This window comes from Lethenteron reissneri, chromosome 24 (assembly GCF_015708825.2).
Source record: "Lethenteron reissneri isolate LAM-NWPU_2019-01 chromosome 24, ASM1570882v1, whole genome shotgun sequence".
Classification (NCBI taxonomy): Eukaryota; Metazoa; Chordata; class Hyperoartia; order Petromyzontiformes; family Petromyzontidae; genus Lethenteron; species Lethenteron reissneri.
Window position 1 is genome coordinate 12,914,150 of NC_083802.1, and position 12,908 is coordinate 12,927,057.

The 12,908-nt window shown below is 44.9% G+C and overlaps 1 long non-coding RNA gene across 1 annotated transcript; it reads left to right on the forward strand.

The window, feature by feature from the left end:
• The first annotated feature begins 1,043 nt into the window (after positions 1–1,043).
• On the forward strand, positions 1,044–11,496 carry LOC133346614 (uncharacterized). Its single transcript, XR_009755579.1, has 5 exons — positions 1,044–1,494; positions 4,868–4,928; positions 5,222–5,297; positions 6,984–7,139; positions 8,789–11,496. It is a non-coding gene; the product is annotated as an uncharacterized LOC133346614 (long non-coding RNA).
• Positions 11,497–12,908: the final 1,412 nt, after the last annotated feature.

Below are 12,908 nucleotides of genomic sequence, written 5' to 3' on the forward strand. Positions count from 1 at the left end.
TTTTTTGTGGGGTTGCTGATTTCAATAAAATAACTCGTTTTAATGCGATCTCGCGTTCATAGCCAAATACCTAAATGGTAAGTTCCACAAAATGTTGTGTGGTTTTCACAAGTTATGTCAGCTAAAAAGTCACTGTAGCTTAGAATATTTTATGTAGGAGGTCTTGAAGTCTAATAGGTTGTCACTTTTACGTGGACCTTCCAACAGTGCTATCCATGGGTAGATTTATTCAGTTTTACCGGACCAACGACCCAATTTAACTGAGCAGTGGGATAAACATGTATTAACTATTGGATGCAACATTTTGCAAGTCAACCCGCTTTATATATCAGCTACTTGCAGACTAGAAGCAAAAACAAATTGGTGGAAGTTTCAGAAAGTTGTGTAATTTAGCAACTCCCAGCTTAAGGTAAATTTGCATTAGCTTGTAAGTTTAAAAAAATGTATACAGTTTCATCCCACATAGTCAAACAGTGATGTCAGAATTTTCGAAATTTCGCTAAATTTGCGTTCAAGAGTTAATTTCCCATACACCGCGAGAATCCCGATGTTCAATTCCCTGCAACATGTAAAAGTAGGGCAGTGCATGAGAACGTCATTGCTATGTAATATCGTAATCCACATTTACTAATCACTCACGACAATTATATATATTGAAAAAAATAACCATCTTTATATAACTAGGTAACGCGAATCTCAATGGGCTCTCATCTGTTTAAATTACATATTGTAATGACATTTACAATATAACAAGTAACAATGATGCACAGCCTTTTAGTAAGTAAACTTCTGTGAATGAAGGGTTCTTCCCCACGCTGTGCCGGTCATGGTGGTGGGGTTTGTTTGACCATACAACGCTCTTGCTGCAGCGTTCTCGTCAATCCCACCCCCTACCCCACGCACACACCCATGCTTTGGGTCTGCAAGGGGGGAAAAAGGTGAGCGTTGCGGGCGTTTCTGATTTCACATCTCTTGGCGAAATAGTTGGGCGTGTGTTTGTGTGCCCCTCTCACCGAAGGCAGGTATTTACTGCGGTCATCACATTCCGTGACGATAATGAGTTTGAGTTTTACAAGCTGCTAAAAACCCCACTGCGCAACTGTTTCGATTCGTACGGTGGCTTCTCTGCGTTCGTGACAACGGCAGTGGGAACGGGCGCGTTTAAACAATTGTCAGTGTCGGGCTACACCACCGCTCCGTCTAAACCTGTTCAGAAAGGTCCTTTTTACAGTCATTCTTTCAGTCCCTTATCTCCCCTTACAATCCGCATACAGTGGAGAGTTTAGCCTAGGGTTTGGTCGACAATGAGCCACGGTTGTTCATTAAACGACAAAGCGGAGGTTCGCTGGTTGTATCCGCGTGCCCGTGTCGTAGTTGGGTCATAGCGGCTGGCTTCAAAGGTGGATTGTGCGTCTCGTGAAGGGACCAGCCGGACTTGGGCTTACCCTGGACGCCAGCACCGAACAGCACTTAGTGCATTCCAAAGTTCGACGGGTGAGTAGAGTGAACGCATTTAGCTCCGATGCGGCTGGTCGATGTATAGTGTAGATAATTCCACTTTGACAAGACTTAGTGTTTTTTTGTTGTTGCTTTAATGACTACCTTTATGTGTGCGTATGTACATATGGCATTGCTGTTGCCGTTAGTGGTTTCTAGCTTAAAAGTGAGTTCCCGATTCATAATATTTGTAGAAAGTCAGATTCCGTCGTTACTTGAACAGAAGAGTATATTTCTGCTAACTTGTATCATTTAGGTCGTGAGTCTCAGATTGTATATGCGTGCGTTTGCTTTAAAAGAGCCTGGACTGAGGACGGCATGGCCCCCCTGATGTGTCCTCAGCCATGTTCGGTCGTCCGTACACTGGATACACAAGCGGACCCAACCACAAGCTGCTGAAAAGCATTCCGTTGGCAACTTTCTCCACTGTTATTAATGGAGGGAGTAGGCATGTTCCAACAAATGTGGGGAAAGGGCCATTCACCAATGTGTGTATCGGACCCTAAATCAGTGATTCTTAAGCTGGGGTGCACGCACCCCCTGGGGGGTGCGAGATGCCCTTTCTGGGGGTGCGAGGCATGGCCATATATTTTTTTAGAAGGTAAATCATCGAAACACAAATTAAGCACGAGCACGGAGGTACAACTACTTTGTTTCATCAAATCTATGTGTTAACATTATATATATTTTTTTACGAATGAGAACCAAATGGGTACAAAGCTGCAGTAAAGGTTAAGAACCCCTATCCTAAATGCATATGAAACAAACATCGGAAGATGCATTTACACTACCTGTACATTGTTTCAGTTTTTAAGTATGGATGCAATAGTCATCCTACATCTCTGTTTAATGTGTCTGTAGCTTGATAATGTTTTTCATGGTACTTTGATCAGTGTTAATATAATCTTCCTAAGCGGACTTACACTTAAGGGGAATTTATTATTTAACATTGATATATGATTTAACATCGATTTATCTTCTTGCAATATTTTCCATTTCTCATCTGGCACAGTTTTATTTTGCTTTCGATGAACCAGTGTCACTCTTGCAAGTGACACTGCCCTGTTCTCTTGAATTCTCACCTGGATAACAATATAAACTTGAACCCTGATCTTCATAATTACTATTGCTCATTCTATGATTACGCTACACTGGGTTTCCAGTATTAAGCAAGAAGATTATATTAGGTGAAACAAAACAAGCTGTTTGAAAATAAGTTGAGTAAACGCGTTTATCCTGGTCGTGAGTAGGTTGTGTTTTTTGGATGGACTTATACTTTTTGTCCATCGTATCAATATTCCAAATGGCATTGGTGCTTATTTGAAATAAAACGTGAATTGGAAACCTGGTACCTGAGATCACGTGACACGTTTGCCTCTGCTGTTTCGCCACAATATTTACGTTTGCACACCTTATATTTACATGATCATAAATATGCAGTTGACGTTTAGTTCAGTCGCAGAAGAAGCTGTCGAAAATATTATCTGATGAAGAAAGTAGTACTGTTGTTAGAACTCTAATGCAAGTTATTGTATGTATCAACGAACACGCTGTCAGGTTTATTAGTTTAGGCATATGACAACGTTCTCTTGCTGCGTTAAGGTTGTGTAACGTTTCCGTTTCGTCACAATTATGCAAAGTGTATTGGATTTCCCTTTGTGGTTTATTATTTTTTTAAAGCGCTTACAATACCCTAATTGTCCTCTTGCAATAAAGCACGTGACAGTCATCCATCTGAGAGCCCCTCACCGGCAGCCATGTGACATCCTATCCAGGTAGCACTCCCACACAATTGTAATCAATAAAATGGAACTACAGTAATTGGGGAGTCTTAAAAAATAATAAATTACTACCCTTTGACAACTTACTGCTGGGTGACGGTCTCCACATCTATTTTCAATGGTGGTAGTTGTGTTTACCAGACTTTGCCACGCTGGACAGCTTGCGTAGTTGAAGAGGGGAGGCCAGGACTGGTTATCATATCACTCATCAGTGTTAGCTTTGACCGGGAAACCAAATTTAGGCCACCGGGTTGATAGTCCAGTGCACGTACGACTGTTATCGCTCCACACTTTTTGTGTCGATGCAGTCATTGTAATTTAGGCAGAAACCAGACAGCAACTGTAGTAATGTTTAAAGGATTTCCATGTGACAATGGGCCTATTGAACCTTTTAGCACTGTGACCAAATAAGGTTTTATGTAATTAAATCGCGTAGTAATAATAATGGCCTTTAGTCCCCCAAGGAAATCCTCCCTGAGTTATACGTCTCTTTCATGATGGTCCTACATTGGGATGTTTGGCAAATTCCATACACGAGTGTTTGGCATGTGCAGGAATAAATTGAGGTACTTGGAGAAAATTCACAAGTACAAGAGGGATAACACTCAACTCCACACAGATAGATTAAATCAACATTCAATGAAAGATATATATTTTTAAAATCAATGATCACAATGGTTTTCTGGCAACCCAGATGAAATTGTGTATCAGGCCTGACTCTGCTGATGAGACCGTGAAAGTGAAAACAAGCCCAAGTTTTCCCTTTTACACTAAAATGCTACTGGAGCACCTTCATCCGGTAACCTCATCATTTGATGTTCAAAAAAACGAAGTGCATCTTACATTAGAGATGAGGACTTCCTGTGTCTTTCATATTCCTACTACGTTAATAATTAAAATTTAAATGGGGTGTGTCTGTGAGCTCATTGGTGACAGCAGTAAGGACACCACCTCTTACATACCTGCCTTATCTCAGGTGCTTCTATGAGGATTTAAGCCCCCAGCCCTGAGCCCATCCAGCCACCTCGATATTTAGTATTGTACTTCAATATCCAAGGCTTAAATATAACAGACGTTTGACCCTTTTCCGTTCTGAGACGTCTGCAAGTTGCAGGGTGGGTCCCATTCACCTGTGAATCTCGGAACGTGCAAGCGGTTAGTGTTAATTTTATTTAGAGGGGCATAAGCGCCGTTGTTTTTAAAGACATTGTAGTCACTGCAGAGAACTGCAGTGACTACAACTGTACCACATGCCCTAACGCATGGCCGTGTGGGAGCCTCGGTACAAATAAAGTTATTTTATTTTACCTTTACGATTCCGTTCATGTACGTCATCGGAATGGACATGGTTATAAAAATGTACATTTTACAGCCCTTTGTCAATCCACTGCTCTATGAAGACCTCCCCATACCATGCAGGCCAAGGGGATTGTTTCACCATACCTACAGCTGGTCAGTGTGTGAGTTGGTGAAGGAGTGGAGCACCGATGTGGAAGCGAGGTTCAGAACAAGATAAGTTTGCTGCACTGGCCTCTGCTGACCGTAAATGATGAAACAGTTATTGTAATGTTATACGTACTGTTTTTCAGTGGTGTGCATCTCAAAACCTCAACAAGGACTATCCATCTTGCTGCATCAGAGGCATGGCATGTGAGTAAAGTACAGCCTACGTTAAAAAAACATTTACGTAAAAATGTCTTTGTGAATTCACGTACTTTGTGTCAGCGTTGGTGTACGGTGTTTTTTCTGCAATATTTTTGCTGTCTTTTCTTGAATTTTCTGTTTGCACTTAGTCACATATTCACTTTAAGATGTTTTTTGTTCATGTTTTTGTTTTTTGTTTGTTGCGGTTGCACCCGATTCAAGAGCTGAATGGCTCACAGGGCTATACCTAATAAATGAACTTGAACTTGAATTACATTTTGTTCATTTACCATTTTCAGACGACATAGGCCGGTGTTCGTATTACTGCATACATGGAGAATGCTCCTCTCTGTCAACGTCATTGATCAAATGCACGTAAGTGAAACGCACACACACGGGAAGAACCCCGGATTAGCCAAGTGCTCTTACAAAGCACCAATTAAGGCTGGCGTGGCACACTAGTGGGTTCTGTGGTGCAGTGCCACACCTGCCTGCCTTTGTCTCCCCACTGCTAATCCTCTCACGCCATAACCAGTTACTCATTGAAAGCTCAGCCGAATTAGGGGTGACGCAGTGCAGTTTCCCACACCTCCGTAGCCAACCGTGCTAATCGGAGGTGCAGGGGAAAGGACAACTAACTAAACACAAAAAGCAGAAGAAATTCGTTTTCAATCCTAGATTTAAAAGTGCACAGCTCCAGTGATTTACTAATACTGGAAGGAAGAGCGTCGCAGACCGCCCCACAGAAGCGCATCTGAATAGCGCGATGCGGAGACTCTTTGTTCGATGGCCAGCCAAAAGGCGCTACGAGGATGACCAGAGTTCGCGTGATGCTTTATGGTCCTTGACGAGCAAGGTATTGTGGTACATACGTGGCAAGCACCTTGTGTGTAATGAGTGCGACCTTACAATGTATTCGCTTGGCAAACATACAAATACCACTTGCCCCCTGCTGTTTTCCATGGCCAGGAATCAAACACAAATTGAAAGGTTCTTAGAACAGTACGTGAGTCACAGTGCCACCTACTTCACACACACGCACACGCAAATATTCCTTTAATAACCCAGATAAGAACGATGGCCTGTTGAGTCATGCATTGTTAGCAAGCATCTGTTAAGGTCATGTTAGCAGCATCTGTTAAGGTCATCACAGTACACAACACAATGCAGTGTTGAAGCCAGCAATTTGCTTGCCTGTATTTGTCTCTCTGGTGAGCGTGCATCAACGTGCAGTGCACCAACAACATCGACCGAACATCTTAAAACAAACTGTCAGTCAAAAAGGCCATGGCAACAATGCGAAAGGTCCTCCTCGGGGACAAACCAACCTCCCGATTGGTCCATAATTGCGAATCATGCAGCTCAACGTGGAAAAATGATAGAGTGCCAAAGGCGGCAGTCTCGCTAAGATCGCGAGGAAACTCACTTGGTGAGTGTGAATGCTCCAGCTCGAAGGAATACTGCCACGTGACAACAGTCATCAGCTGAAACGCGGACTGGTCACCTTGGTCAAGCATGAGACAAGGCAGGCCATCCATTCACCACCACCATACTCATTAGCGAACCTACTCAAACATCATCCGCATAATGGCCTTCTCACCAAAAAAAGCAAGCATACAATCCACGTAGGTGGTTTCAACGGCCACCACACTTTGTGGGGATACGAATTTTAAAAAAAAGTTTAGTTCAGCCCGATGGAAAAAGTGCTACACTCCGGGACAGCTCCGTCATATCACTGGGTATGGGACAGCCTCCCATTGCCATCTGAGATAGCTTCCCGAACAGTCGGCATCACTCTATCTGTGATCGACACGGGCCTACAAATACTCGCAATTCAATTGGTTACCAAAACCTACGCTGGAACTTTCGGTTCGCTGTTTGGTCGGGTTACAGTTCATTACGCACTTCTATAATAGGCCACGTAAAGCTGGAACAGCAGGCAACATGGTTGTGGATAACGGGCAGCACTTTATAGCTCAATTTGCTGATCTTGGGATGAGCTCCTGTGCATTCAATAATTCACGACATAGACACTGCACGTACTCGTATCTCTTGACACAGGTGCGCTGAAGGATATGAAGGAGACCGATGCCAGATGGTGACACTAGACTCCAGCAAGGAGGAAAGGTCTGCAAGAACAGGAATTGTGTTTGCGCTAACGTTGGCGTTGCTGCTCACACTGCTTGCCCTCGGTGCCTTTACCTGGTGCATCTACAGGTAGGAGCCCATCTTCTTACTCGGTGTGGTACGAGGGGACGCCTATACCCCCCCCCCTCCAGCCCCATAGATTTGAAGTGTTGAATATTGTAGCAGTTCTCAAACAATGGGTCACGACCCACCACCGGTGGGTCGCAAGAGGTATCGGGGTGGGTCGCAGCGCGTAAGGAGCCATCCATTTAGTGGGTACGCAAAAATCCGTCAAAAGTTGACCCCTTCCCTGTACGCACGAATACTTTTTACACCCCCCCTCCCCCCATCTGCGTACGTTCGTTTGAGGCACCCCCCCCCCCCCCCCCCCCCACGAATCCTACAGAACCGCCGATATTTAATCCACGCAGAAACGGTCAAGGATGAATAATATTAACGTGTTTAAGCAAACCGATAATCCACCGCCGGCTGCATTATTATTGAGGCTTCACCCCCCCCCCCCCCCCCATTTTCTATGCGTACGTACATTGTCAGTAGACCCCTCCTATGCGTACGCATTTAAATTAACCCCCCCTCCCCCCTCCATGCGTACGTACTGAATGGATGGCCCCTAAATATATATTTTTTATTCTTATGCGTTAAATAACGATCCTACGTATATATCTGATCTCGAAAAAAAACAAAGCAACCAAAATATATTACGACCAGACAAACATTAATTCGAATAAATGGTCTGGATCAGAGAGCTCCCACTTGTTCCCAATGAACGTCACCTCACTCGTGCATGGCAGTTATTATCATGGCTGTGAGTGTCTCCATATCTGTGTGTATCTTCGTGTCTCTATCTCCATGTCTTGCAAGTGTATTTGCATCTCTGTGTGTCTTTTTCTCCGTGTGTTTCTGTGTATGTGTCGCCGTATCTGTTTTGTATATGTGCGAGTTTATCCATGTCTGTGTGTGTCTCTGTGTGTGAGTTACACTATATTAGGGGGCGCCACCGTGGCGAGATGTTAACTACCTCGCCTGGTATACAGGAGTCCGTGGGTTTGATCCCGACCCTGATGCCTGTATATTGGGAGTTTGCTTGCTCTCCCCGTGCCTGCGTGGATTTTTCTCCGGTTTTTCCCTCGACATTTAGAAACGTGCGTTTATAGTATTTGACTGCTATAAATTTCCACATGACAAACCACTCCGTTGAGCTATCATGTGTGGACAGGTCGCTTCTGAAGAAGAGCTATATAGCTGAGTGGGCCTTACCTGTTCAAATAGAAACTAGTTTAAACAGTTAAAATAATAGCATCACGCAGTGCAATAACACCATCATTGTAAAACCATCACCTAGTGAGCTGCACTGTAATAACACCTCCATGGCTCCTCTGATATTCACCTTTGTAGCTTACATGACTTCCACAATGTGTAAGATTACCCCATTTCTTGACAGGGGTTTGTATATCTGCCTCCACTCCAATAGTAATCACCAGGCCTCCAATGTTTTTACTAGCACTGTCAGAATAGGCATGGGTCCCAGCAGAGTATCTGACTACCCAGGTGGGTCGTGAGTTGGGAAACTTTGGGGAACCCTTGGAATTAATGGGTGCCATTGTGGTTTGTAACAATACACATTCTCGTGCACTCACAACACAATCCTCCTATCCATGACTCATCCCACAAAGGATAATGTCCCACAATAACCAATTCGTTTTTTTTTCAATTCCTAGGAGATTTAAAAGAAGAACGAAGAGCCCTCGCATCGTTATACTGGAAGCTGAGGAATATGATTCAGTCCATAACCTCTGACACGCAAGCAATGTGTCGCTGCAAATGGGCACGCGTGGAAGGGCTGAACAAGTGCTGAAACACAGGACAGGGGAAATGAAGGATCCGTGCCCAAACGTCAACATTCACGATAGCTCCACTTGAAGCGCCACCTAAAGAAACTGCAATCAAAACTCAGCTTTGCTATCCGTGAGCTGTACATTGTACCGCCTGCGACCAAAGTACATTGACTGTGCCCCATCGCATCAGATTTCCAGCAGGGTTGAGCCCTAGATAGTGTCTTGGATGGGTCACCATCTATAGATTACTCGACTGTACTGTGGCCATTACGTGATGGCCAGCAGAGGGCAGTGCAGCCATTGTTGTACGGTACTTCAATGGGCACGCTGCTTTGGCTTCCTCGCCTTCACCTAATAGGGGCTTCACTTCAGCCAGGGTCTGCGACCAGGAAAATAATTCTCTACACACTGCGCACCCAATACCTTGAAACTGTATTACCAATCGCTGTGGTCGTGGCTTCTAGCCGGGTGCCTGCGATGCTCCAGCGTAATAGTCACCCAGCGAATGTTAACGAGAAATGAATCCCCGAGCAAAACTATGCAGTACTGTATATTAGTGCCCAGCACAGGGCAATCAGTCTCTAGTCTATTGTATTCACCGGTCTAAAGTAAATTATCGACGCGTGGACGTACACACGTGGGCCCAAAGTTACAATGTCCCAAGTTCAATACCGGTTACTCGGTTTTCTCCCGCTGCAGTCGAACACGAAGGGGCTCTGGCTTATTCGCGACACCTCCGCTTAGCACGATTGCCTACGTACGGTGCGAAAGAAGTTCAAGTTCAACATAAATACATACAAATGCACGCGTTGCAGCGTAAGGAGCCTAAACGGACTGCGAGAGTGGGTGTCGGCAGATGCAACTTCTCTCATGAAATCACGGGCCTTCTGCTTGTCAGGAGACACAAACCACGAAAGATCATCTCCTGAGATGCCCTGCGGCTTTCACAGTGCGCTCGTCAAGAAGATTCGGCAACGCCAGAAGCGGTGGCCTGCGCAGAATATTGTGCAAGAGACTACATAGATTGGATAGGAGACACGAAGACGAAGCATGCGGGGAGGGCATCCGTTACGGCCTGCACGTGGCATGCACCGTCGAGAGACAGGCCGATCCTGCCGGAGCCATGGCTTTGCTGCGCGAAACGTCGTGGGTGGGAGGCCAGCGAAGGTGGATGGTTGTGGCTGGCACGCGTGAAGAGTGAACTACGGGGATCAGCCTCTCGCCGCCAGCAGAGGGCAGTGATCGTTTTCTTTCACCCCCACCCCCCCATGCAACGATCAATGATGTACAGCGTCATCATCAGCCACGATCAGTCCACTGCTGGATGAAGGGCTCCACAAGCCGACCCCATCTCGGACGTTCCTGCGATGTCAGCACTCCAGCTTGGCACCTGCGCACGAGTTGATTTCATTCCGCCCTCTCTCCTGGCTACGGGACGAAACGGTACACAAGCGTGTACTGCTGTAACATTGGAACGATACAGAGATGACGACGAGATGTGGAGTGTAATTTTTGCACAATTCACAATTCGGTAAGAGAGCACAGAGTGCTCGAGAGTGAACGAAAAGCAACGCGAGCGAATGAGAACGGACATTTGAAGGAGGCGATTATTGCTTTACAATAAGCAGCCTGGTTGGGTGGCTAAAATTACACGTGCGCGCGCTTTGTTTAAAGAGGTCAAATGCGTCCAAAGGTGGAATGTGCTGCCCTCGTAATGAACTAAAGTATAATCGGTTGTTTTTATTTTAGCAGGTGAGGCTCACTGAGCTATATAGCTATTTTTCAGAAGCTACGTGGCCGCAAATGTGGACATTAATAGTGGACAAATACTCGAAACGCGTGTGTCTAAATGTGGAGGGTGAAAGAAAAAAAACCGGTGGACCGGGAGAAAAATCCACGCGACCACGGCGAGAGATACATACAAGCTACAAATATGCAGGCGCCTGGGATCGGGATCGAACCCACGATCCCCTGTATACCGGGCGAGGCAATTCACATCTCACCACCGTGGAGCACCCTTCAATGTCTTTGCCACGTCCACTACCGGACGGAATCGGTAGTCCACTCGAGGGTGTTGTTGTTGTTGGTCTACTCTTCCACGCTGGCGAGACGCTGTGGTGGAGATGTGTACCTCCACACCGTACTCCCAGCACACGCGTGGATCGTTGAGTGGAGGGCGCGCGCGTTTTGAGAAACGTGCGTGCCCATTGCTTTCCACTGCCACACCGTGAAACTAGAAGGCATTAACCGTTGGAAGTGAATAATGGTCGTGGTTTTTTTTTGTACGCACGCGACAGGCAATCAACACAAAATTCGTGTTATAACGCAGTGGTAACGGCGCAACAACACTTAGCTTTTACGCGAATGCGCACGCCAGCGTGGAGAAGTATGGTCAAATAACCCCCCTCAGACCCGTACGGCATGGGAAGGCCCTTGTCCATCGGTGAGTGGATGGACCAAGGGATGCACGTTGTAGACAACATTGATGATGTGCTGCGACACGTCCGGTAACAATGTATATATTTTTCGATTTAAAGCTTTCGTGACTGCAGGGATTCATCTTCTTGGTTCTTTCGGTAAAGTCACGTAGAAGGGAAATAATAAATTAATACAAATAAAAATATATGATATAATTATTTTATTACTTTATTTTATTTCATTATATTATTTTATTATGTTTTATTTTTATTATTTTATTATTTCCCTTCTACGTGACTTTACCGAAAGAACCAAGAAGATGAATGTGTATTTATTATGCAGACGACGGGGCATGCCGCGACCCGCTCGTGCTTCCTATAGGCTGCTGGTTTATTGCCGAACGCTTTGTGCCGTGACATTCATTCATTCACTCACACAAACTCGACCAGTTCCATTTGTAGGCTTAACTCCAACCGTTTGACTCTTACGTAAGATTTGGTTGAAAACACCCCATTCAAAAACAGTGTATAGTCTGTTCATGTTTTAAGTTATCATTCTGTATTGAGCTTCAATCGTCATGGCTGGCGTGTAAATAACATGACCAATCAATGTGTAAGCGAAACTTGGCGAAAGCCCGAATCCAATTGCCAACTTTCCGCACCTCCAATTAGCGCGGTCGGCTACGTTGGGTGCGAAAGAAGCTGAACATACATTCGGGTGTTTTTTTTAATCTTTGTTTTTACTTGTGTATGTGTGTATGCGCACATGCTGCAATTACTAAATAGTCGTCGACTGCTGCATTCATTAACGCAACCCGATCCACGTGGACGGTGTCAAAGACTTATTGTGATTCTTGTCACATGACATCACCATACTTTGTGTAGAATGCACAATAGCCTTGTGCTAGACAAAGAGATCCAAAATTGCCCTTTGTCTATTTTATTTTGGTCTAAAGCAAGGTTGTTGTGTGTTACACACGCAGTATGGTGGTGTCATTTGACATACGAGGCATGCTGGTTGAAAATAGCCTATGGTCACAGTATCACCGTTCACTTTATAGAAATGTAGATTCATTGTTGCTCTCATTTGTTTGCTGCCTGGGCGTACTTTTATGCCCGATGAGACTCTCATCGGGAGATAAGAGAATGATGAACCTCTGTTAGCCTGCTTCGTGGGGTTTTGCAAGAGGCTTGTGGCAGGTGTGGCTAAAACGTCATGACAATTAACATGCAATTTATGGAATTGTATTTCCTTTTCGTCACTTCTTGTTGAAGGCCATCAACCAAGCTATTTTACACAAACGGAAAGATAGAATATGCCTATGTCACTTTAAAAAATTATGAGCAGGCGAAAGCCCCACGACCACGTCACCCGAATTGCACCCAATATTGTCAGAACTGGTAAGCCAAGCAGGTTTTGAACCTGGATATTGCTTGCAATGGTGACCACCATTTGTACAAGCGAGGTGTAGAGGGGCAGTCCATAATACCCATAATTATGCACATTCCCACCACCAGAATGCACTGATCAGTGTGATGTATGGTAAAGTAGCCCTCATGGTGTGGAGTGGCATTCATACAGCAGT